This window comes from Mesoplodon mirus, assembly GCF_964341445.2.
Source record: "Mesoplodon mirus genome assembly, chromosome: 3".
Taxonomy (NCBI): domain Eukaryota; kingdom Metazoa; phylum Chordata; class Mammalia; order Artiodactyla; family Ziphiidae; genus Mesoplodon; species Mesoplodon mirus.
Genome location: NC_138978.1, coordinates 179,276,968 through 179,302,707, shown reverse-complemented (window position 1 = coordinate 179,302,707; position 25,740 = coordinate 179,276,968). Strand labels below are relative to the sequence as shown.

The 25,740-nt window shown below is 36.2% G+C and overlaps 1 protein-coding gene across 3 annotated transcripts in view; it reads left to right on the top strand.

Moving 5' to 3' along the window:
* The window catches only part of DISP1 (dispatched RND transporter family member 1), a 213,251-nt gene that overhangs the window by 105,672 nt on the left and 81,839 nt on the right, over nucleotides 1-25,740 (top strand). Inside the window, exon 1 of one of the 3 annotated variants that reach the window (XM_082612076.1) lies at nucleotides 20,956-21,031. The exons of the other annotated variants lie outside the window; for them this stretch is intronic. The gene's annotated coding sequence lies outside the window, so the exon portion shown is untranslated. Of the gene's footprint in view, nucleotides 1-20,955; nucleotides 21,032-25,740 lie in introns of those variants that run through there. 3 annotated transcript variants of the gene reach the window in all.

Sequence of the window (25,740 nt, the reverse complement as noted above, 5' to 3'; positions counted from 1 at the left end):
GGTAACCCTCCTGATGATGGGAGTGGCTGCCACACCCATTAAGTTTGCCCTTGTTTCCTATGCTATCAGATTCCAGCATTCATGCATTCACAGAATGTTGATTGAGTACTTACTATGTGCTTTAAATTACACTGAAAAAGTCAACAAAGCTCCCAAACTTATTTTCAGGCAAAGCTCTGCTGACTCTAAGAAGACACAGTTTAGATCTCTCTGGTAAATAATACCTGCATTTCTTACTTAAGGAGGATTAACTTAGTATCAGAGGCAACTGAGCACAAATGTGGTTGGCTGGGGGCCAGTTCTTTGAAGTTCCTTAACTTGCATAGACTAACCTTGTCAATTCCAAAGGTATAGGAAGCTGGAGTGTACTTTGATGTCAGAACTGTTTTGAGAGACCATCTTCTGTTGTGTTTCCTTTGAAGCAGAGTGACTCAAGGCAATCTTTGCTTACACAGGGCCAATCATTTGACCTAGAAAGCTTAGAAAGAAAAATCCTTTGCCAAAAGGGAGTTGAAGATAGCTACAAGTGATTTGAAACATCATGTTTACTTAAAGAGTTTCCAGAGAGATCATTTGGAATTAATCTGGTTTACCTAAAGGCAGAGGATTAGTGTTCAAAATTATTCCTTATGGGAACTTACAGTTCGGTGTAATGCATCTCTCAGAATTCTCAGGCACCAGCATGTTTTAACTGCAGACACTTCTGAGAAGGGCCAGTTTATTGATAAATGCACAACTATCCATAAACACAAAGTGTGTAGCTGAAATATTTTTAAAAACCAGCTAAAAAGGACTTAGAGTGGGAAAAAAAAGTCACAGAAGCTGAAGGTCCAGTTTCAGAGATACCAAGTTATCAGGTTTCTCCCCTGATGTCAGGTTAATGGGAAATTGGAAACTGAAAGCTGGTGTGTGTTACCCTCTTACACCTTAAAATGTTGCTTGTTAAGACAGGCACATTTTTAAAATACTTGTTTGAATACCTGAAGTACAAGCCCTTATTTTCCTGCCTGCTTGTCATCCTTCTGATTGGCTGTTCTTCTGATCATAACCAGAGCATCTGGATATTTTTCAGGCAGTTGAGATTAAAAGAAACTTGTCAAAGTATTTTCTTCCCCATTATGCTGAAATTCATGGTATAAAATACTTGTTAGTTTCAGGCATAATAGTTTCCTGAACTATCGAATAGATAATTATTTATAAATATCACATTGGTTTTGTTTTTAATATTTTCATTTTCAAAATATTGATGCCTTTGAGAATGGAAACAGAGCATTTGTCCTAATTTAGCAGGCTGGAATGGGGTTTGGAGGTCATAATAGCAGAGAAGTGACATTGCTGACCCATTATCATTTGATTGTTTCCGTCACTAATCTGAGTTACTGATCCTGGGTTCAGATTGGGACCCTTCTGTGTCCTTGGCTACAAATTCCTAGAATATTGACTGTGGGACTTTTAGGAGTTCACAGTGTTGGGTGGGTTTGCAAAGTGGATCTGCCTGAAAGTTAGGAACCAGTTGGCATTTCATACCACTTGTTTCATTTAAGATCATTTCTAGATGGTTTGGCTTTATAGAGTTACTGAAAATAGTCACATCATGGCCCTACTTGAGTTTCCCCCATTCACTTCTAAGTGATGGGTGTGCAATGGAGAGAAAGACCCACTAATAATTTTTAATTTTATACTAGCCAATCATACTAGCCAATCATAATAAGCATCATATGTGAAATACAGGCTGACTACTACATGGATGTGAATGAGATGAAGCAAATCTCTGCATGCAAATATATAAAATACATATTGAACAAACCATCTTTTAAAAAGTAAACATTTCAAGTTATTACATGTGTTGGACAAGCCAATCTTAAAAAGGAAAGAATTTTTAAAGCAAAATTTTCATTTTTTTATTGAATGAAAAGAATTAAAAGTTCTACTTTTAGTTAATTTTTTCTGGAGCAAGGGAATGCTGAGGGTGGGGCAGTATAAAAATGATGAAATTAGAATGTCCACAATAATGGGAGAGTCTTTTTTTTTAAGAATTAATTTTATTTATTTATTTATTTATTTTTGGCTGCATTGGGTTTTTGTTGCTGCGCGCGGGCTTTCTCTAGTTGCGGCGAGGGGGGTGCTACTCTTCGTTGTGGTGCGCGGGCTTCTCATTGCGGTGGCTTCTCTTGTTGCCGAGCACGGGCTCTAGGCGCACGGACTTAAGTAGTTGTGGTGCATGGGCTTAATTGCTCTGCGGCATGTGGGATCTTCTCGGACCAGGGATCGAACCCCTATCCCCGGCATTGGCAGGAGGATTCTTAACCACTGCACCACCAGGGAAGTCCTCGAACCACTGCACCACCAGGGAAGTCCTCGAGGGTCTATTTTAAATTTTGAGTTTTTAAGTGTTTTTTGTTTTGTCTTTTTTGTTTTTGTTTTTTTGTTTTTGGCTGTGTTGGGTCTTTGTTTCTGTGCGAGGGCTTTCTCTAGTTGTGGCGAGCGGGGGCCACTCTTCATCGTGGTGCACGGGCCTCTCACTATCACGGCCTCTCTTGTTGCGGAGCACAGGCTCCAGACGTGCAGGCTCAGTAGTTGTGGCTCACGGACCTAGTTGCTTTGCGGCATGTGGGATCTTCCCAGACCAGGGCTCGAACCCGTGTCCCCTGCATTAGCAGGCAGATTCTCAACCACTGTGCCACCAGGGAAGCCCTAGTTTTTCAGTGTTTTTATCAGAATGTATTCTGATAACAAATTCTGCTGCACATTGAAGATAGCAGATAAACCAGAAAGTGTTCAAATAGTCCTTATTTTCTCTCACAAACTGACTGAGAGTAATTAAATCTTTCTAAACGTCAACAATGTTCACTTTTTTCAGAACTATGAAAATCTTAAGATTTATTTTTATGTCATTTTATTAACTACCTTATCTTGAGTGACTGGTTTTGTTTAGTTTTTTGTGTTTTTTTTTCTATTTGAAAGACCTTTAAGAAATTTCGTAGTTTATTTGGTTGTTTACTTCTTTTTAATCTTGAAACATTTAAGATAAATAATTTTTTCTAAGATTCTAATTATTTTAAAAATACATTTTATACTTTGAGTAGCATATGTATTATATTTCTGATTATAGTGATTTTGGCAAAGGGTGTTGAGATCCTCTGTGAGGTCAAGAATTTTTAAGGTTAAGAGTGAGAGAAGGAAAACCCTCAAAATCTAAGGAAGCTAGTATTAAATAAATTGATGTTTAATCCCTTGAAAGCCACGGTTTTGCTTGGTGTCCAGTTACCTTGTGTGCCTTGTCTGTTGAACTGATTGATGATAGGTGAATCTGTTTTCCCCCCAATAAGTGCTTTTCTGCAATTCCTAAAGATTCCTGTTTAAAAGGCACTCTTTCAAGAGATTTTTCAGATTAGAGGTGACAGAAAACAAACAGTAGCACTTGGGACACTATCTCTTGGCTTTTGTATACAGTTTTTGTTCCAAAATGTGGTTTTTAGTTGGTTTATCATTTTCCCCATGTGACTATTTTTCTTATAGTCATAGCCACATGTTATTCAGCTACATAAAATATATATGCTTTGGATCAAAGGCTACAAGAAACATAGAAAAAGGAAAATACCTATTATAGTAGAGACGTGGGATAACGAGTGAAAGTAATTTTTTAAAATGTCTTAATGGGGGCTTCCTTGGTAATGCAGTGGTAAAGAATCCACCTGCCAATGTAGGGGACATGGGTTCGAGCCCTCGTCTGGGAAGATCCCACATGCCGTGGAGCAATTAAGCCCATGTGTCACAACTACTGAGCCAGTGCTCTAGAGCCCATGAGCCACAACTACTGAGCCCGTGTGCCACAACTACTGAAGCCCGCATGCCTAGAGCCCATGTGCCGCAACAAGAGAAGCCACCATAATGAGAAGCTCGCTCACCGCAACGAAGAGTAGCCCCCGCTCGCCACAACTAGAGAAAGCCCAAGAGCAGCAACAAAGACCCAACGCAGCCAAAAATAAATAAATAAATTTATTTTTTTAAATGTCTTAATGTTGCTGGCATTACTTCAGCAATACATAGCATTCAAATGAAGACAATTTTCATTTTTGACAATCTTGAAAACACTTTTAAAAAGCCTTTTCGGGGCTTCCCTGGTGGCGCAGTGGTTGAGAGTCCGCCTGCCAGTGCAGGGGACACGGGTTCGTGCCCCTGTCTGGGAGGATCCCACGTGCCACGGAGCGGCTGGGCCCGTGAGCCATGGCCACTGGGTCTGCACGTCCGGAGCCTGTGTTCCGCAACGGGAGAGGCCACAGCGGTGGAAGGCCCGTGTACCGCAAAAAAAAAAAAAAAAAGCCTTTTCCATTTTGCTGTTTTAGAAAAGAAACATTAACAAAGAAAGTGATAAAAAGTTTTGTATCTTCATTCCATGAATTTTAAACATTTTGAGATCAGTCATAGCTGAGCCTTTTGAGAGCTTAGCCTTTTGAGTTATTTTGTTGGCAAATATTCTTAAATATCAAATATCAACTGAAAAGCAGAGGTAAATTGATGAATAACATATTCTTACTGAAAAAGATTTCCTTTAGTATATGGAAGATTACAATCTCCAAACTTTTAATATTTTTAAGCTTCCTGATAATAAAATGCCTATCGTTAGTAAATAGGTTCATTCATTCATTCAACATACTATATAATTATTGAGTGCTTTCTATATGACCAACTTTCTATATGTTGAACACTGGAGATACAATCAATGGTGAGCAAAACAGTCATGGGTTCTCCTTTTGGAGTTTATTTATGCCTTAGTTCATTTAATAGATAGTTACTGAACACCAACCATGTACCCAGCACTGTTCTACAAACTAGGGTTTTGCTCTGCAGAGGGAGAAACAAGCCATAAATAAGAACATAAATAAATGATTATGATCATTTCAGGTGGGGGTCAGTGCTTCAAAGACAGTAATGCAGGGAGAATTAATCAAGTACCTGTGCTGATCTATTTTATAGACTAGAAGAGGAGATAAATATTAGTACAATTAGTCACGCAGACAAATCTGATAAATGCCATAAAGGAAAAGTAAAGAGTGCTGTGAGACCATGTAAGTGAGGGAGGGGGGACTAGTCCATTTTTAGGGAGTCAGGGAAGACTTTCTGGAGGAAGTGACATTTGAGCTAAGACCTGAACAATGACTAGGTGTGTTAGATTCCAAGGGCTGTCATAACAAGTGCCACAGACTAGGTGGCTTAAACAACAGAAACTTATTGCTTCACAGTTATGGAGACTAGAAGTCTGAGATCATGGTGTCCATGGTTGGTTGCATCTGAGGGCCTTGAGGGCGAATCTGTCCCATGCCTCTGTCCTAGCTTCTGGTGATTTGCTGGCAGTCTTTAGTGTTCCTTGCTTTGTAGACACATCACCCTGATCTTTGCTTTCATCTTCATATGGCATTCTCCCTGTGTGCATGTCTGTGTCCAAACTTCCTTTTTCTATAAGGACACCAGTCATATTGGAGGGTCCCACCCTACTCCAGTATGACCTCATCTTAACAAATTACTCTGCATCCTTTACCAATGAGGTCCCATTCTGAGGTACTGGGGGTTAGGACCTCAACATATGACTTCTGAGGGGACACAATTCAACCCATAACACTAGGAGTTAGCAAAGTGAGGAAGAGGGGAGGGGAAAACACTTTTTTTTCAGGAAGAGAGAACAGCATCTGTGAAGGTCTTGTGTTAGAAAGAAGCATGGCTCATTCCAGGAATGAAGTGTAGCTGAGGCATAGAAACTTGAGAGCGAGAGTGGACTGAGATGATTCCAGAAACATTTTGAAGGTAGAATAGATAGACAGGACCTCACGGCCAGCCAAATGTGGTGTGAAGGTAAGAATAATCAAAGATAACTTCCTACATCTCTAGTCCTGTTGAGTTAAAGTGCTTTTGCCATTTCCAGGTAAAGATACCAAGTAGACAGAAATTTGTATCTGCAGGTCAAGAAAGAGGCTGAGGCTGCAGATAAGCATTTGGGAGTCAACTGCATTTAGGTCAAAGCTGGCTAAAATGACTCAGGAAGATTCTTTCTAGATGAGGGGGCTGGGACTTAACTTAGAACCTTGAAAAGCACCTATATTTAAAGAGGAGGCCAGAACAAAAAGCCAATAAAAAGGCAAAAAGCAATATGCAATAATATTAATTTAAAAAAACCTGGATCGAATACTACTTAGAAAACCAAGTTAGGAGAGAGTTTTGAGAAAGAGGGACTAGTTATTAGCATCAAATACTACACAGAGGTCAAGTAGAATGAGACCTGAAAAGAGATCTCATTTGTCAATTTGAGGTCATTAGCAACCTGGTAAGACCAGACTTTGCAGCCTGGTGAAAGTAGAAACCAGGTTTTTGTGTGTTGAGGGGTAAAAAGCAAATGAGAAAATGGAAGGAGTAAATATAGAAAATGTATTTATACACTATATATTTATATACTTATACTATAAATAGTCAAATATGTTAAGAATTGGCAATGAAGGGAACGGGATAAGTAGGGGGGCACAAAATTATAGAAGATGGTATGATCAAAAGCCAAGAGCAGAAAATCAAAGGGAGGTAGGAGGGGCTGGGGGGATAGGTAGGGAGATAAAGATACCTAAGAGAAATATTTCCATATGGGATTTGCTTCCTTTTTTCCAGATTCCAAATGGTGGAGAAATCAGGAAAATGGGGAAAGTATAATGATGCTCCTGTAAGAATTAAAGTTTAGCTACCAAGGCAGAGATTGTGGATTCAGAGGAATCCATTGATATCAAGTCCAAAGCAAGAGCGGAAAAGACACACAGAGAGTCATGGGTTAAGGTGAACATTTCTGAGACCCTGGATAGGAGCACGTAGGAGAAGAGGATTCACAATCAGTTTTGCCTGTGGCCATTGCCATGTATTAGTGTGCATTCCTTGCCCTGTCTACCGCTAATTGTTAGTCATTCTGGCAAACAAAATAAGTATTAATAAGTTTACTCACATAGTCCACTTTGTGTGATTCCAGTGAGTGATGTCCCAAGAAATAACAAGTTTTGACAGCAAATAAGTTCTTAAATTGATAATTTGGACATGTGCTTCTATGTTATATTATTAACTTGCTAGGAGACCCAAACCTTATTCCCATACTACCTAATAATGTTCAGAGGTTTCCAGTGTTTGGTGTTTGGTGTTTGCCACAGGCTATGATTATTTGTAAATACTTTAATAGAACAAATGCAAAGAGATGTGAATGTGGCCACGTAATGCTCCAACATGAAATCAGAAACTGATCTATCATCTGAATTACCAAAGCACTATTGACTTTAATGGCAAAACCAAAAACAGGGCAAGCAGACAAAATAATTTCATTGTTCAAAGAAGAAACGAGCTTAAATGAAGCAAAATGTACCTGAATGCCCTCTTGGAGATCACACCATCTATGTAAAATGAAAGAAAATTTTCTATGCCTGGAGTGTTTGTCATGAAACAAAGATCAAGACTCTGTTTTGTGCGTTTTAAAATTTCCATTTAAAAAATGGTGACTTTTATATATCAAATATTTGTGGTATTACCTTTCAATTTTCAAGTGATTTCTATTGGCCATTTGTGTTACTGTTCACTTCATTTAATGTTTTCTATTATTAGATGTCTATATCAGGTACAGATCATTTTTACATGTTGTTGAAACATATAATCTTGTCACAATATATTTTGGTTGATAATAATAATAAACCACACCTTTATTATTAAATCTCTTGTGTTGTATAGAAAACCTCTGAATCTTGTAGTATAACCCTATCATGGAAAAATTATTCACTGTATATATAATTACTGTCACTTGTTATTTACAAACATAAATAAGGGTATGAAAAATACAGAGTAACTTATAATATTGAAAATTCCTGGGGATTTCAATTTCTTGTTTTCTGAATCTCAGGAGTGCCACCTAAGATGCCAATTTGACCCAAAGGATAAAATTAAGGATATAGGTAGAAAAATAAGCATCTGAGTAGAACCTTTTCTTTTTTCTTCTCCTTCCTTCCTGGGGTGGAACTAAGGATGTGTGGAAATACAGATGAATTTCAAAATCTAAAGTGTGGTCAGTTTTCTCTCTTAAGAAGGAGTGAACTCACATCTCTTGATTGTGATGGGCAAACAGGCCGACCTAGGATGCCAGGGCTGGGTGATTATGGTTAGGAACAGCTGACCAGGAATGAGGCTAAGGAAGCATGATCCAGCTGAAGGCCAGCTGAAGCATAATGGAGAAATTCTGAAAGGCTTATTGGTGACCTTTTATAGAGCAACCCCTCACCCCTTGGTGCTTTTTTGCTGCTGTATTAAATCCAAGTAGTTAACTGAATAACAATCAACTCAAAACGAATTCAACACATTTTAGTATTACCTTGGCTTATACTTATTGTCTTAAGAATAACTGATCATTTTAAAGAATACTGAAAATCAAACTTTTGCCATTTTTTTCCACCTGTGAGTTACTATTTCTTTATGAAGCGTTGCTGGGAATGCATCAGCAGTTACCCTGGTTCTAGACTCCTTATTTCAAGATAGAGGATATAATGTACAATTTACTTCTTTAAAAGAACATGATTGATAGACAAATGGATCAGTGGGACAGAAAGGAATCTAGGTATAGACCCACGCATATTTGGCCAATTGATTCTTCAGCAAAGGTGCTAAGGTAATTCAGTGGAGAAAAATCAGTCTTTTCAATATACAAAGCTTGGTTATCAAAAAATTACCAAAAAATAAATCATAGATCTAAATGTTGTAAAACCTAAAACCAAAAATTTTACAAGAAAACAGAAATTCTTTATGGCCTTAGGGTAGGCAAAGATTTGTCTTGGTTCATTCAGGCTGCTGTAAAAAAACAAAACAAAACAAACAAACAAAAAGCCCATAGATTGGACAGCTTATAAACAACAGAAATGTAGTTCTCACAGTTCTGATGGCTATAAGTCTGAGATGAAGGTGCCAGCATGGTCATGAGGGCCCTCTTCCAGGTTATAGACTTATCTTGTATCCTCACATGGTGGGAAGGGCTTGGAATATCTCTGGAGCCCCTTTTATAAGGGCACTAATCCCATTCATGAGAGCTCTGCCCATATGACCTAATCACCTCCTAAGGGTCCCACTTCCTAATACCCTTATGTTGGGCATTAAGATTTAACATACAAATTTGGGGAGGATACATTCAGACCACAGCAATTTATTAGGACCAAAAAAAGGCACTTTTCATAAGATTAAAAATATTTTGATAAATTGGATTTCAATATAATTACAGATTTTTGCTCTTCAAAAGAAACCATTTTAAAAATGAATAAGCAAGATACAAAGTAGGACAAAACATTTGTAACACAGTGCCTGAAAAAGGATGTGTATCTAGAATACTTTAAAGAACTCTTACAACACAATAATAAGGCAAACAATTTTTTAAATGGACAAAGATGGAAAAAAACACTTCAATTATTTAAAACCCACAATGAGATACGACTTACAACCACCAGAGTGGCTTAAATTAAAAAGACTTAGAATAACAAGTATTGGAGAGAAAGCAGAACAAATAGAACATTTCTCATGGGAATGTAAAATGGCCTAACCACTTGCAAAACAGGCCGTTTTTTAGTAAACATACATGTACCTTACGACACAGCAATTCCATACCTTCATATTTACCCTAAAGAAATGATGAACACATATGCCCACAAAAAGACTTATTCATGAATGTTCATATCAGCTTTATTCATGATAGACAAAAACTGGAAACAACCTAGATGTCTATCAGTAAGGGAATGGATAAATAAATTGCAATATAGTTATTCAGTGGAATACTCGGCAATAAAAATGTACAGAAGACTGATTCATGCAACATATTATGGATGAATCTCACAGACATATATTGAGTAAAAGAGACTTGGCAGAAAAGAGTGCATAATATATGGTCCCATTTACAACGTTCTAGAACAGGCAAAAGTAATGTATGAGTACAGAAATTAGGTCATTGGTAGGCTAGGGTGTGACACACTGGGGAGATGGGCTATAATATGGTACAAGAAAACTTTCTGTGGTGGTGGAAATATCCTGTAGCTTGATTGGGTTTGTTGTTACATGGATGTATCTATCCATTTGTCAAAACTCATTGAACTGTATACTTAAAATCTGTACATTTTGTTGTGTGTAAATTATATTTCAATAAAGTTTAAAAATAACATGATAAAATTGTTTTTAAGATAACTAAAATATTGTTAGCATCTAGTTTTGTGTATTTTTGAAAAAGCATTTGTCACTTAAATTTATGGGGAGTTGGTCTGTATTTCTACGATGCTTTATTAAACTTTCTAGGAGGCAATTCAGTGATCCTGTCATGAATAATTTAATTTTGTACCTAGTAGTTTTAGTTAAATCCAGAAATAATGAGGTAGGCCCCATTCCCTTAAGGAAACATTTCTTAACATCTGTAGCTTTCACTTTCATTTGAATGGTTTATATTTTTAAAATACATACCAGTTTTATTATATTTACTCTGCTGTATTTTCAGAGGCTCAAGTATTTGAGGGTTTTAGTTAAACTCACATGCCTTAAAAACAAGAGTATGCCATTTTGGACTTACTTTCAAAAAAATTCTATATCTAATCTGAATCATAAGAATATATCTTTTTCAATCCAAGTCTTAAATCTTCAGAGTCAGTAGTGCATTTTTGCTGTCATTTTTTTTTCTGCTTTGTGTCTTGATGTCCTGCAGATGAGTTGTTGACATCTGATTTTCACTAGCCATGTTCTTTGAGAAAGAAACATAAGCTTTCTTATTAAATCCTCTTATTTGTAAAGTTCTGGTCACTTTCTCAGGGATTGTAGCTTATAGTATATGGAAGAAATTTAACTGCAGGGACATAAACATTGTTTAGAATGGAAAAAGTCCACACTAGCTGATGTATTATAAAAGTTTAGGCCAGTATCAAAATTTCTTTTTCAGAGGTGGTAAAGAGAATTATTTTTTTAAAGACTGAGGTCATACAGCAGGGGAAGAAACACAGTTCTTGAAGTTCCAACTTTGTTTTTTAAAATGTGGCATAGAGTGTTCTTTAAACTGTAAAAGTGATTTTATTGAAAAACAAATGGAAAATTCTTAGATAATTTATATCTCTTGAAACCCTTCCTGCTGAATTTTTAGTTTAACGATAGCAATAATAATCTTTTTCAATTAAAAAACGCCTAATGGTTTAAAACATTTTCAAATGCATCATAGCAATAATAATCTTTTTCAATTAAAAATGCCTCATGGTTTAAAACATTTTCAAATACATCATCTCATATGACCCACACAGCAGAACAGCTCACTGCGGAAGGTACGGTTTCCATTTTTAATAGATAATGTGTGAGGTTGCATCAGGGTTTGGTTGTATTACATTACTTTCATTCCCTTACATCTATCTCTTATATATCTGAGCTCAGCTTTTGACTAGTTTAAATTAAATTATCTAGTTAGTGTACCTGGGCCCGGATCTGGTTTTTCTAAGCACACACCTAATATTGAGTTAGTTTAACTTTTGTGTTGTTTAATCTTTAATGTTTCTGGAGAAAATATTTAAATGTCTTTTTAGAAAATAAATTGTAAATACCTTTTTAAGCAGCTTCTATATAAAATAACACTTTGTATGAATATAGCCTTTTTCAGTTCATTCCTACAGTAAAGCCATGAGAAAACCAAAGTTCACAAAAATTATGTTTAAAAACACAATCTTTCCATGTCATTGTGCTGTCTCCCCAAATTTTCAACCTGGTGATTTTAGGGGAGAAATCAACAAAATAGAGTCTCAGATTCTAATGCTAAGAGGAAATTTAAAACAGTTTTAAGGTTATTTGCTTTCAGTATCTGCCTGAGAAAGTTAGAATGTCTTCTAAACTGATGAATTATCATGTGTGATTTCCAAGTTGGTGAAACGGTTAATAGTAATTAAATAAATGGTTGAGAGTAATTATGAGCGTTGAATGCCAACTTTTACGTGGACTGAGTATGCAAAATAAAATCTCCATTTTAATTATGTGTTCATTGCAAAGGGTGAGGGCCTTATTTTATATTGTCTGGCTTGAAGGTATGAGATTATTTAACTAAAGCAAGAGGAAACTTAATGTTAAGTACTATATATAGCTGTCTGTTGCCTTAATAAAAGTTTTCAAGAAACAGTGGTTTGTTTTTAACACCCTCAAAGGTTTCTGATTTCAAGAGTTCAAATAATTTTATTATAAGGTTTAATTAAAAAGTATAATATGTGCTGTGTAATTAGGTAAATTAGTAAGATTAATTAAAATAAGTAAAATTCAAGGTAGTTTAGTTCCTAAAATCCTCATAGGATTCATGCATTGGATAGTGTACATTTCCTTATTAACATTAATCCTGAGAATTGAGACTGATAGTACAATGGTTAAGAGTTTAGGCTCTGGATTCAAACTGCCTAGGTTTGGTGATCAGTTCTACCACTTTTTCATCAAATAACTTGGGACAATTTTTGTAAGCCTTAGTTTTCTCATTGATAAAATTAGGTTAATCATAGTACTTGCCTCTACAGGTAAGAATGAGGATTAAATGAGATAATATATGTAAAACATTTATGTCATACATACAAATTTACATGATACAGTTAATTTGGATTATTATCTATATCAGTAGTTGAGATACATAAAAAAGAAAATCCAGTTGATGAGCGGTTTTGACTTTACTACACACTTAATTTGTTGATTTTCAGTACTTCTGTTTTCTTTGTTCTGTTGGAGATCCTATGGAGTAATGGATTAGTCAGAACATGGGAAAGTAGTGACCCTCAACAAATTTGCAAACTGGGTGATATATAGCTGGATAGTTTGAAAGACTGAACCTTGCTTGTAGTTAAGCTTTAAATGAAAATAGCAACAACCAAAATAACCCAGAACCTACTTTTTTAAAAAACAGACTTTTTTCTAGAGCAATTTTAATTAACAGCAAAGTTGAGAGGAAGGCACAGGGATTTACCATATACCCCCTTCCCCCCCCACTCATGCTTAGCTTCCTCGACTATCAGTATCCCCCCACCAGCGTGGTACATTTGTTACAATTGATGGACCTACACTGACATATCATAATCACCTTAAGTCCGGAGTTTACGCTACAGTTCACTCTTGGTGTTGTACATTCTGTGGGTTTGGGCGAATGTATAATGACATGTATTCATCATTATAGTATTATACAGAGTATTTTCCCTGCCCTAAAAACCTCTGTGCTCTGCCTATTCAGAGAATTGCTTGACAGTGTTCTTTAGCATGTGAAAGGGAATGGAATCTAATACATACGTGTAGGGGTTAGCCTTAGAAATGAGAACAGTTTATCTCAAGAAACAGGCAAGATGGCAGAAAACAAATTTGTGTACAGGTGCTGGTAGGTGAGAAGCTGTGATGGTTTGCAGTTGTGGAAGGTATCTTCTAATTGCTTGTGTAGTGAAATAGATACCCAGGTCACCAGCCCAACGTGAAGATAGAGAAGGATTTGTCAGAGGGTTGAAGAGCCAAGAAAAAGTATGAAATATCTATAAGAAAAAGAGAAAGTATTAACAGTGACTAGAGACAAAAGATAAGTTTCGTACCAAGAATGAAAATTAAGATTGACCTCAGACTTCTTAACAGATGCCAGGAGGCTGTGGAAAAATATCTTCAAAGTACTGAGGGAAATAACTTAAGAGTAAAAGTGAAAAGAAGGTATTTTGGAACCTGCAGAGACTGAGGATGTATATTATTCATAGATTTTTGCCAAAAGAGCTTCAAAAGCGTATGCTTCAGCTAGAAAGAAAGTGAACCCAGATGGAAAGCATGAGATGCAAGAATCAATATGAGCAAAGAAATGAGTGAATATTTTGGTATGTCTAAGTAAGCATTAATTGTAAAAAGTAAGTTTTAAAATGTATAGTTGTATATTTAAATATATCTACTCATATAATAATGTGAAGAATTTGGAACATAGGTTTTCTTATATCAAGTTGCATAAGTCGTGTTTTTCCCTTTAGAATGAGTGAGAAAACAAAAAACTCTGTAAGCTGGTTTTGAAGAGCTCATGTTATTTAGACTGCCTTTGTGATCACTGTTTAGAAACCTGAGGTGTAGTGTGACCTTAATCTACACTATGTAAAATTAGAAGGTGCCAGGCATATTTGACATTACCTTCTAAGTATACCGATCGTTAGTACTCTAAATCCTTGATTTATCAGATACCAGAGACATCCTCTGGCTCTGAGAAGGTTGCTCAGACGCTAGGGAAGAGATCGATTCTTGTGTTTTTGTTTTACTTTTTGTTTTAGATATATTTTATTGAAGCATAGTTGATTTACAATGTTGTTAATTTCTGCTGTACAGAAAAGTGATTCAGTTTCATACGCACACACACACACACACACACACACATTCCTTTTTGTATTCTTTTTCACTATGGTTTATCACAGGATTTTGAATATAGTTCCCTATGCTATACAGTATACAGTAGGACCTTGTTGTTTATCCATTCTATGTATAATAGTTTGCATCTACTAATCCCATACCCCAAGTCCATCCCTCCCTTACCCTCCAACCCCCTTGGCAACCACAAGTCTGTTCTTTATGTCTGTGAGTCTGTTTCTGTTTCGTAGATAAGTTCATTTGTGTCATATTTTAGATTCTACATATAAGTGATATCCTATGATATTTGTCTTTAGAAGACTTACTTTGGGATATTCCCTCAGAAGGAGACAGAGTGAATAAATATCAAATTAGTGCTTAAATATATTTTTAAATTTCCTAGTTTGCTTCAGAATTTGTGTTCAGATCAAATAAAACCTAGCGTATATGCTGTGTACTCCTGCAATTCAGATTCCTTTTATGGAAAAGAAATGTAGTCTGCTTATTCCTTTCCCTAATCAGGGAGGATGAAGCTAATAGTTGTTGGACCACAGCTGAAAAATATTCTCATGTCCTTTATGTAAAGGCTTAGACACCTTTAGAAATCACTTGAAACATGGAAGGTGTTTGATTACCTGCCAATGTGAGGTTTTTCATCTATTTTATTTTTCCAAAACTAAAAAGTAATCTCCAAAATATATTTATGGGAGCTTCCTAAGCCTCTGCTCTTAAGTGATCATTCAGCCTTTGGTCTATTACATCATGATGTCATTACTGAGCCATTTGTTCTCACCTATACCAAAGATGTTATTTATATACTAACATATTTCTAGACTTTTTCATTATCAATCAACACTAGCATTCTTGATGTTCAAAAGAGGCTAAAAGTTCATTTCTGACATCTTTCTTACTATCATACTTTATATTACATTTAGAAAGGATAATTTATCTTTAGTTTGTTCAGGGGCTCATGTCCTAATAAAGTGATTTCTACTTATTTGATTATATTATTGGAATATTTTATTTACCTTATTAAACTATATTTTACTATGTTACTAGAAAAATATAAAGTATACTCATGCTGCAAGTGATGTTTGCCGGTAAATGCAAATCCTAATTTATTTTGAGGCTGATCTTATTTACTTTTCAAATGAGGATTTTATTGTTAATATTTATAAAATAAAAAAGAAATTAAATAGCTGCCATAAACCCTTTTAGGAGCAAGTTGGAGCATAAAAAATGTAAAAATAAGATGGATTATGACATATTAAGTGTTCTGTTGGGTTAACATTTTATTTTACTGGTAGTTAAATAATTTAAGAAAAATTTCTTCCCTTCAGTGTTAATTCCAAATCAGGCTAGTATGAAATACATATTAGTAATGCTCAGAATGGAAAATATACACCTGTGGTAGAAGAATATGTCATGGTAAATATGTTTATACAGCTGTGTGATAATGTTAGTTATTACAGAGTACATTTACAGAATCATGTAACGAAACTCATTTTCAAACATCCATTAACTTTTGCGTAGAAATAGCTAATTAAAGAATAACTTCATTTTTGAAATGCAGACTGTACAAACAGTATATAGCATCACTGTAGCTATCTGAAAACTCTGAATGCATAAATTTGATTATAAGTATATGTTGGCTAATTTCTGAGGAATTACAGACTTGTAAGACTATTTCTTATTTATAATTTATGCTTTCATAGAATATAACTTATTCTTAGTATCAGACTGAATTTCCATTAAACTTTATTGCACTTACATGGACTCTTCTGTCATGCTTTAATAAAATTATAACATTGATTTAATTGGGTCTATGTGAAAGCTACTTTTAGCATTAATAATTCCATTTATTCCATAGGGTTGTTAGTTTTGGATAACTTGTATGGCTTCATTCAGATTTGTACTAGAATATGAATAAATATTATTTAAAAATTAAGTAAGCATGAGTAAAAGCAAATTTTAAAATGTACTCATAGGATTTTGAGGATTTTAAAAATATGTCATTCAAAAGAGTGAGTAAAATGTTACCATTTAATATGTATTGCTATAGCGTTATCTATAAAAATATTTTATCTGAGAAATTTAACAGATGTTGTGTGGTTTCATCCTTTTGTCTAACGTCTGAGCCTCTGTTATGTGCTCTGTGAAACTCCAGAGATACTAAGATTTAAGTTTTATTTCCTGCCCTCAAATATTTCAGTTTCCTTCTATCTGGAAAGAATACCAAGCATCAACTTATAATTACTAGCAATTACTTTTTTAAAACCTACTACATGAGAGGAAGATATTGCAAATGTATTCAGCTTATACATAATGGCATCTTTTATTAAACCTTAACTCTTTTTAGAACTTTCTAAAATGTATTCCAGCTTATAAGAGGACCAGGAAAGAGAATATAATAGGTTCACTGTATATCCATTTCCACTCCTAGAAAAACCAGTTTGAAATGTTTGGGGGGAGGGGGTGTTTGGTAGTTCTTGATTGTTTAAACAATTTAATCTCTAAGATAGATATAGAGTCATGGGGTGTTTGGAATTGATTCGAGGTTAATTATGGAAGGTTTTGACCTCAGTATTTTTCACAGCACCAAGCATGTAACTAACATATTACAGGTACTTCATAAATGTTTATTGAATCAGTGACTGAATAAATAAGGATTGATTCAGAAAATAGTGAAAATTTATTGGCAGAAAAGGAGAGTCTTCTAGCGGAGGGAGAACAGAAGTGGCAAGAATTGTGAAAGGGTTTGCTAGGTTGGACAAGAGATGAGGTCAGAATAAATGAAGAATCTAATTTACAGAGGGGCTAACATTAAACTGAGTAGCTTTAGTAAGAGAGCTCTAGGTACTACATGAATGTCTGCTATGAGGAGAATTCTTTTGATTAACTCTGTAGGATATAGTAAAAAGGGAAACAAGCTAGAACAGTGGTTCTCAAAGTTGATTCCTCAACTAGAAGCTTCAGCCTCATCTGGGAGCTTGTTAGAAATGTAAATTCCAGGGCCCTAGCCAGAAACTACTAAATCGGGATCTGGTGAGGAGTCGGAAAGGGAAAGGCCCAGCAATCTGTGTTTTAATGGACCTTCCAAGAAATTCTGGTATCAGCAGGCACATCAGGTAACAGATAACAGCCATGAGATTAGGCATTCTATAAAAGAGATGATCAGTAAGGTAATTTCCAACTGTAAACTGAACGATATAAATATTTGATGATTTAGTGTAGTTGTGCAGAAATTATTAATCATTGAATGTACAGAGTTTTAAACAAAAAAGAGATGTTTTGTACTTTGGTGCAGTAACCTCAGGCTTTCAGCTTTGCTGGTGGAAGGACACTTATCAGTTTAGCCAGAAGTAACTGGAGACTTATTTGTAAAGTATAATGTCAATTTTTTATGTTATGGTGGGAACAAAACTAGCTCAAAACAGAACAATACACTTCCATTTGCTGTGTTTATTCTCCTGGAAGGTAAAATTATAAATCAAAGAGGTTCTGTGATGGACAGAGAATTAAATCAAAAGCAATTGGATATTCTTAAGCATTATTTCTTTTGAAATCAATAACTTAATGAATTTACTTTCTCCATTCCAAGAATGTTTCAGTGTAAAATAAATTGAAGCCTTTTCCAAAATCAAAGACCATTTTCTCTTGGCCAGTGCTCAAGACCCTTGATGGATTTTTTTATTCTTTGAGCTTTTCTTTTTCTTTCTTTCTTCCCCTCTTTTTTTTTTCTTTTTGAGAATTTCTGGGGATTATAACTCTCTTTTTTGTGATTATTATAGTACACTTTGTAAATGTATTGTATCCTGTTGCTTCATGATGTGCTTTGGAATACCCTCTATTCTTCCTTGTAGTATATACCGCCTACAAAAATGCTTCTTGGGATGGGTTACTTCTGAGAATGACATGTGCTAAATTCAAAAGGGATTTGGATTGATTCATGTTAATTTCAGTTTCTGATTCAAGATACATTTTTCTTAAAATTATATCACCAGTAATACATTGTATGTAGAGAACAAAGGGATTCAGGAAGAGATAGATCAGGCACTGTGGTGAGCGTTTTATACCAATTAACTCACTCATTGTCTTAAAATTATAACCCTTTCAAGCTCGTTATGAATTACACAAGCAGTTAACACATTCATGTGGTTGACATGCACAGTATGGCTATTTTTAATCAGCGCAGAGAAAACATATATGCCTCTGTGATTCTTTATGAATGTGTTAATGCTCTTTATTGTGATTCAAGATTCCATTGACATGTTTTCGTATATGCACATTTACTTGCACTTTTTGTGTGAAAGTTATTTATCCAGAATTATTCTGTAGTTGGCACCACACTGGGCACTCAGGTTCAGCCAAAGAGAGCCAAAGAGAGAAAGTAGGATAAAAACCCAGTTTAGGGACCAGAAACTGAGTCATTTTGTCTGCTGGCTCCGTAATATCCCTAATATCACCATAGAGCTGAAGTTTTACAGTATTATTATTATCTGGACTGTTATAGAGCTAAGAATTTGTACAAAATCCAGCTGGGAGAGGGAGCAAGTGCAAGCAACTACAAAAATTGTCAGAAGACGGGAAGAAAGAAAAACCAGGTTAAAACAAAATAAAAAATACTCCCATTAAAAAATTAGCCTGCAAACCTACTTGCCAAAAGAACATGTTAAAAAAAATTCCCCTACCTGCCAAAAATAAAAAAAAATTAGAACATGAATTCACTACTATGCAACTTTGACCAAGGTTGTAAAATAAGTATATTTGGGATGCTCAAAGAGCAGAGGAGATAATATCTTAAATTTTCCAGAATTGATGAAAACCATGAGTCATCACATCAAAAGTGCACCCAGGTACTTAACAGGATAAATAAAGGTAAATCCACACCTAGAAACAATGTAGTAGAACTACATCAAACAAAAGAGAAAGTATGAAAACAATTGGGAGAAAAAGGCTTTACTTAAAGGAATTACAGTTAAACCTATACTAGACTTCTCATTGGCAACATAGATGCCAGAAGACAGTGAACTAATAACTTCAAAGTTCTGAGAAAAAAATAATGGTATATAGAATTTTGTACTCTGCTAAACTATTATTCCAGGATGAGAGCAAAATTAAGAAAATTTCAAATATATGAGTGTTTACCATACACCTAACCTCCCCAGAAGAAATACTAACTAAAAGTTACACTCAACAAGAAGAAAAGCTATCCCAGAGGGGAGGTGTGGGCAAAAATATAAAATAATACTGAAATTGATTAAATTTCAGAGGTGTAAGAATCTTTTCTTGTCTTTGAGAATGTGCGAACATGATATGTTAAACAAGAACATTAATTACTCCAACTACAAAAATATATGCTCTTCAGACACTAAATATTCAATACATGGTATAGAAACTAGTTGTTTGGTAATCGAGAGAATGATCTCTGTGAGGCGGAGCAGTCTAAAAAGAGAAAAGGAAATTTCCCTGTACCTTGAAGAAATAGGTAGGAGTCTGCTTTGTCCATCGCGTGGAAACTGAGTAGTGAGAGAGAAGGAGCAATGTGAGCAAACTGTACGTAGGTGATGAAATTCAAGACTCATTTTGAGGATAGTTTGGCTGGGCTTGAGGATTTGTGTAAGAGAGTGATTGGGAGGGTCCTTCTGAACCTTTTGGAACCCTTCTGGTAGGCATGGGGGTATCTCTGTATTGAGAGAAATGGGATGGCATCGTTTTTAAAAAGTTGACTTTTTCTAGGTAAAATCTAGTATTTGTATTCTATAAATGAGCAATATACATTTCTTTAAGATTTAAGAGTATTTGACTTAGGGGCTTCCTTTTTTTAAATTTTTTTGGTAAATTCTAACAAGTTTTGGTAAATTTTGGTAAAAGTTTGGTAAATTTTAACAAGTCGTGTTTTCTTTTTTCCTGATGATTAGTTTAGAGCATTTGAAAGCCTCCATCTCTTTATGTTATTTTAGCTTACAGTTAAACCTATTTTTCACTTTGTTCATAGTTGACCTTTAGACTGAATAAATGCTGATTAAGTATTAGTATAAAATAAGGATATCGGGCTTCCCTGGTGGCGCAGTGGTTGAGAGTCCGCCTGCCGATGCAGGGGACACGGGTTCGTGTCCCGGTCTGGGAAGATCCCACATGCCGCGGAGTGGTTGGGTCCGTGAGCCATGGCTGCTGCGCCTTGCGCATCCGGAGCCTGTGCTCCGCAACGGGAGAGGCCACAACAGTGAGAGGCCCGCGTACCACCAAAAAATAAAATAAAATAAAACAAAATAAAATAAAATAAGGATATCATAGTATTGGAGAATATCTTCTCTAAACCAAAGCCTCTTGCTGTTTGCAATTTGAATTGTCTAGGAGACAAAGGTATCTTTGCAACAAGGGAACTGAGAGAATGGATTTACTTTGTTTCAAGTGTAAGTCTGTGTAGAGCAAAGTTAAGGAACTCTTAAAAGGAAGGGTGCCAATATCCCGTGCCTTTTAATTTCTTTTGTAGATGGAAGAGATCATTTTACTGAGGGAGTGAGGTTGTGGGGGCCATCTCAAGAAGTAGCAAGGAGTGGGTGCATGCTGGCAGGCAGCAACCAGCGCTCGTATGACCCTTGTCCGTAGGCCAGAGGAGGCTGACTGGAAGTCCAGTGGTCAGGTATTTTTCATAAACTCTTACTAATGTGCTTTAATCAAGTACCTGTGTGTACAGCATTATAATGAATGATATGGGGTTCTAAGAAAAGAATCAGTTGGAATTTCAAGAAGAACCACAGTGTGCAAGAGTGCTTAGTCATACCTTTGCAGTAACTGTAGATAAGTGTAATGTTGCAGTTTTCTTCATTTGTGTTTCTTTTCTCCTACTAAATTGTTTTAAAATCCCAGATTACTACTCTGTGTTAGATTACAGCATAAAACACCTAATTTTTCTTCCACCTTATCTATTTTCAGTGTTATATTTTGTCCTCTCCCCTCAGTTTCCTATTTCCCCCTCAGACTGTCTCAGTTTCTGCCTTGCTTCTTTTCTTCCCCATTAGTTGATGTGTGTGTCTTCAATTTATCACACTGATACTCTGGCTGTTTTCCATTTCCCATGTTCCTTTTACCATCTGCCTTCTGTTGCCCCTCTCTTTGCTCTCTCCTCTTCTATCCCTATTGGCTTTAGTTTCCTCATATGTTGAACTCTTTTTCTACAGGGATTTCTTAATTATAGGGGGTTGACTCATGTACTAATCAAATTGTTCCTTTTAACTCTAATTTATTCTCAGAGCTTATTAGGCAGCAGAAAATAAAAGGTAACCACACTATATTCATAAGCTTCAGTAAACTTTTGTTGAACTTATTTGGTTATTTGAGGTTTCACTAAAGAATGTGAGCTAGAAAAATAGCAGTGTGATAGAGAAGTGCTTTCAAGTCTGAGTATTGACATATGACGTAGTGGGAGCAAGAATGAAGTATAACTGCCATATGCAGTGATGTGATCTTGGGATATGATGCAATGTGCAGGACTCTTAACCCACAGGACCAGATTTTTATAGCAGTAATGCAAAAAGCAAAAACAAAACTGTACTTTAAAAAACTTCAAACTGTACTTCAGAGTTTTAGAATTAAATAAAAAATAGTGACTGGAACGTACTACATTAAGATTTATTCCGATGTTGTAAAAAGTATTGCCCCCCCCTTTCTCCTTGGTTCTTGGTCACTTGTATTCTCCTAAAAAGTTTAGCTATGAAATGGCTAGAAGTGAAATATAAAATTAAGACTGAATCATTTTATAAAATATGAAAGAATTAAGCACATAAATTAATGGATTAAATTTATTTTTCATGGATCAGATAATTTGCTTTCACATATTAAAATATTAGCTTGTATGTTTCAAAAAAGAGTGGAGATGTTACTGTTAGACCCATATTATCCAAAATATGAACTTCCACATTAGAGAGTTTATTTGAAAAAGAAGTTGGTTTACAGCATATTAAAACTACTTGAACTATATTCCTTTATGTGCTTAGCACAAGATTTTACCCTTCCTTTTCCTATTTTCCTCTCCTTTTATTAAAAAATATTTTGTCTTAAAAAAAAGTCATAAGATGTTAGCATTAAACATTTAGTAAAAGAGTAGATAGGAACATAAAAATGAAATAGGAATCTCTTCTTAGCATTCATCTTTGAGATAACTTTTATGAAATTTGGGATTCAAACATTCCTTATTTCTGTATAATTGGTACACTGCAGAGCCAAGTAGGGATAACTTATTTTATTCCCCGATTTGTACTTAAAAGTGAGAGTATTTTATTTAAAAAAATAATAATAAGATTCTAAACAAAAAATAGGTATGGTCTGCTTGTATAACTAATACTGTTTTATGTTTCTCTTACCCACACCAGTATACTCTGATGTCAGATGATCCAAAGGAAATCATTAAAATCTTCGGGCTGTTATAAAATTCCTTGTTCCTCTATTTGAAGTTAGTTTTGATCGAAGGGACAGGAATTTAATTTTTTAAAAGGAACTTTTTAAAAAATAAAAACTCTTTTAGGAAGACTTGTGCAGACCCACAATTGAACCTTCCAAGTATACTAGTACCAGAATCCAGAAATAAATGTGTGTTACTATATACATACTTAATAGCCTTTCAAAATATATTATACTAATGGGATATTAGTTTTATGCTTTGAAGTTGGGATCAGAAAAAAATTTTTTTTCTTGTGACATGGTGAGGGCTGTACATTATTACTAATTTGGATTCAAATTTTCTTTGGACCAGTTCAAGGGGCTTTGCCCTCAGAGACAAGATGACATGGACACCAGGACCTTACCTCCTTTTTTCAATCTTCTCATCTCCTTTTTCAATCTTCTCACCTCCCCATTTTTTTCACTTACCCTCTTGAAAAGGATACAGAGTTATTTATCACTGTGAGAATAAGCACTGTCAATACTGTCCCCCTCTTAGGAGATATAATGAGAGATCTTGTAAAATTTAGTCTTCGATGGTGTCAAAAAGGGTAATGAAGTTAAGATCACAGTAGCAGAGACTGAGTATCTCTCATATACTCCTGGCTTTATAAAATCTGAGTTCAGCTGTAGCTGTCCTGGACACTGTGTTTGAGTACCAGTTGTCAGCGTGTATCAACCGTAGCCATCACTACAAATATAATCCGAGACTAAGAAAAGCAGTTATTTCCAAAAGTTAGGTTTCTTTGATCTAAGTAAATGGTACATTTTAGCTTTATGCAAGATTAGGGATCATTTTAGAGATTTGTGACAGTTCTACTTGTTTCTATGTAGGGCATCTGAGCTGGATCCTTGATGCTGGGTTTGACTTCTTGCAAAGCCAGCAGGGTGTGGATGCGTATTACTAAGGCATTCCACTTGGCAGAGAAAGGAATGAATACTGCATTGCCTAATATCCCATAGGGATGGCAAGGGGGAGTGCATACTGTTCCTTCGCTGTGACTGAGGGCTGTGTTGATGGTGTACTATGTAAGGGAATGTGGCTTGAAGATATTAAGTAGAACATATACTTAGGAATTCTTCGTCGATGACTGAGATATCCAGGAAAGCAAAGACTATTGGGTGACAAAACAAGGCAGACACCTTAATTTAGGAATAAAACAAAGAACTGACTAGTTCTAATTCTTCAACCCCTCAATTTTTTCATCCTTCATTCTCCTTTAGTATAAGGCACTTTCAGTGACAGAGCTTTGTAAAGTCTAAATACTGGATAATAACATTGTGATAAGTATCTCTTCTCTGTTTCTTTTTTTTTTGGTGGGGGGCAGGCCTCTCACTGTTGTGGCCTCTCCCGTTGCGGAGCACAGGCTCCGGACGCGCAGGCTCAGCAGCCATGGCTCACGGGCCTAGCCGCTCCGCGGCATGTGGGATCCTCCCGGACCAGGGCACGAACCCGTGTCCCCTGCATCGGCAGGTGGACTCTCAACCACTGCGCCACCAGGGAAGCCCATGGTGGCAGGCTTTATGGTGGCAAGTGTGTTGATGTGCTTCAACTGTACAGCTGCATCTGGTGGCAGGCTTAAAGTCAGAATCTGACACTTACTTTAGTCCGCGCGTGGCCCGCCCATTATTTGATTTACCACTTCTGTCCGCGCCTCTTTCCTGCACTGCACACTTGTCTCAGTCAGAGTTCTGGTAAGCCCACAAGCTAACCCTAGCCAAAATGAGTAAAAAACAAACGTCACGGGAGAGCTTCTTGGAAAATGGGGCAAGACCAAATGATGAGACAGAAGAAGACTGTAAGACTGCCAACCAAAAGAAAGCTGTATTTAAAAGAAAATACCAAGGGTCGTACTTAAATTGCAGGTTCATTGCAACAGGTGATTCACATTCTCCAAGCCTGCTTTGTATAATGTGTGGCGACTGGGTGTCCAACGAAGCCATGAAAGCTTCAAAACTGCTTTGCCACATGGAGACCAATCACCCTGCACTAAAAGACAAGCTTTTGGAGTTTTTCAAAAGAAAAAATCATGAACACGAAGAACAGAAGCAGTTACTGAAGGCCACCACTTCCTCAAATGTGTCTGCCCTGAGAGCATCATTCCTAGTGGCTAACCGCATTGTTAAAGCAAGAAGCCCTTTACTATGGGTGAAGAGTTGATCCTGCCTGCTGCTAAGGACATTTGTTGTGAACTTTCAGGAGAGGCTGCAGTTCAAAAGGTGGCACGTGTTCCTCTTTCGGCTAGCACCATAACTACACGACCTGGTGAAATAGCAAAGGATATTGAGGCACAATTGTTAGAGAGGATTCATGAGTCACCGTGGTATGCAATCCAGGTTGACGAGTCTACCGATGTTGACAACAAGGCAACAATGCTTGTTTTTGTGTGATGTATTTTTCAGGAGGATGTGCACAAGGATATGTTATGTGTACTTTTGTTGCCAACCAACACCACAGCTTCAGAACTATTCAAGTTTGAATGATTACATATTGGGAAAACTGAATTGGTCATTTTGTGTCGATATATGCATGGACAGAGTGGCTGCCGTGACTGGACGGCTTTCTGGTTTCACTACTCGGGTCAAAGAGGTCGCTTCTGAATGTGAGTCTACGCACTGGGTCATCCACAGAGAAATGCTGGCTAGCCGAAAAATGTCACCTGAACTTGACAACGTTTTGCAGGATGTGATTAAAAATTTCATCCACCTTAAAGTATACACCCTAACTCACGTCTGTTTGTGCAGCTCTGTGTGGAGATGGACACAGAGCACCCACGTCTTCTCTTATACACAGAAGTGAGATGGCTTCTAAAGGGAGATCACTGGCCACAGTTTTTGAGTTATGAGAGCTACTCTAGAGATTTCTTTTAGAAAAACAGTCACCACTGGCAGCACCATTCAGTGACACAGAAT